Source organism: Epinephelus fuscoguttatus, linkage group LG12 (assembly GCF_011397635.1).
Source record: "Epinephelus fuscoguttatus linkage group LG12, E.fuscoguttatus.final_Chr_v1".
Lineage (NCBI taxonomy): Eukaryota > Metazoa > Chordata > Actinopteri > Perciformes > Serranidae > Epinephelus > Epinephelus fuscoguttatus.
The window spans coordinates 34,370,082-34,372,192 of record NC_064763.1 but is presented as its reverse complement, the minus strand read 5'-3'; positions in this window follow the sequence as shown (position 1 = coordinate 34,372,192).

The following is a 2,111-nucleotide window of genomic DNA, read 5'->3' as shown; positions in this document are numbered from 1 at the left end:
ATGCCCCTGCAGGATTTGTAACACCAAGTCCTACCTGATGAATCGACAATCTCAGAACCCATCAACTATTGATGTGACAATGATAAGCCTCTAACGCCAGGGCCACACTGCTTGCGAAGCGCAGTGCACCGAAATTCTCATGTGAGCCGGAGCACCTCCGTTCACATCAGATGCGCATTTCTCCGCGCCGGTCGACAAGCGATTCTGCTCCCAGCTGTTGTTTTTCCATCATGGGTAACTGCCCGACTTGACACATTCGCTCGCGGCTCGCACAGAAAATAGACCAGGTCCTGGTATAAGGAGGAAACAACCAATACTTCAGGAGATCTGGTGCAGATCAGATTTCCAAGACTTCCTCTTACGTGCACAGGTCATTTTGGCTCATCATTATAAGCAGATAATCTGCATATCAATGTAGATAATTCAATGAAAAAGCTAATATAAAGCAAATGGGTTCTGAGATTGTATTTCAGCCAATGCATTCCGCCTCTCCAAAAGGACTGTGTACCTATCAGCTGAGACCACGTTCCTTGCATAAGCTTTGCAGGAGAAAAATCTGTTTAGCTTGAACCAAGATGGAGAGAGTGAACTATGAAGCGAAGGAAACATGGCGTAATTGGTGGCCCATAACACTTTTGTTATCCTTGATCTATTTTGGTTTGTTTGGGTCATCTGCATTTTGAATCAGGTCTAATTATCCTCATCACTATTCAGATTGGGTCGGACTGTCCTCAAGGCCCCACTAGATTGAGTCTCTCTTGGACTAAAGAAGACCTCTACCCCCAACCCCAGAGCTACATCAACAACAACTTTCTTTTTGTACACTGTCTGTGTCCCACAAGGCAAACTATTCTCAACAGCACCCTTATTTTATAAACCTGCCTGACTTGTGTTCGGTTGAAGAGCTGCACGAGCCCTCAAACAAGGTAAGGATACTGTCTTGGCTAAGTGTGATTGTGTTACCATTCAATCAGTGTTGGCTGCATGGTTAAATGATAAATAGTAGCCGGTGCCCCAGCTTACTAGCACGGAAGACTTATCTGTTAAAAGTGAAAAGGCTACCCACTCCTCCGGGGATAAACAAGAAGGAAATGCTGTTCTGGCATTTTGAGTTCAGTGTTGGATAATTCAGTGCCCAGTGTATGAATTGCGTGCAGATCTCTGAGCTTTATATCACACCTATTGTGGTTTCTCATGACATGATACATTATAAATAGTCATAACGAGAATTTTTGACAAGGCCTATCAATTACTGACATAGCATTTGGTTCGTGTGTGTGTGTGTGTGTGTGCATTTAGAAAAATGGACTTTTGTGTCTACTGTACCTCAACAAAAATATTGCTTTCCAGCTGTAAAATTCCAAACCTTGTAATATGGGCAACAAATCAAACAAAGCATGTCATTCTAATACATGTTATTATGTTGTTCACACACAGTATTAGGCTCCATCTATCATATTTTGCACTGCAGACAGAGCACATGAGCATGTATAAACCCCATACATCGCTGCTGTCTGCTCGCCTTCACTCTATGTCACTGAAAACAAAATTCATTTATTCAATAATAACCCACTTTAGAAAGCTGTTCCCCCACTGCCAGCACAACCTGCTTCCCTCAGCTCTAATGGCAGCCCAATTATGAATGGTAGATGGGTACCTAATAGGAGAAACTACCTCTCACTGAGCCCGGGAGGAGGAAGAAAGCTGAGAAAAAGGCGAAGGATAAGAAACAGGAGCATAAGATCACATCTCCTGTCTTTTTTATGCCGATCCACTGACAAATATTAGATGGCGTTGAAAAATGCTTTCACCTCTGAGATCAGAGCTGCAATTATTTTCAGAATCTAATGTCAACTTCTCTTCCATCCCACCTCACTGGCTTTAGGCAGAATAAGACAAGCTCTTGCATTGTGCAGTGGGAAGAACTAGAAGTAATAACACGTTGCTGAAGACAGACAGTATTGATATCATGAGATCAACCACAGCACCTGCCCCTGTCCCATAGGAGCCAAGAACTGGAGATATCAGAACACATTTTCTGCTTTTCCCTCAAACACAGGCTCTGCACAATCAAATTTTGTTTGGGGTACCGAGAACACACACAATGTCTC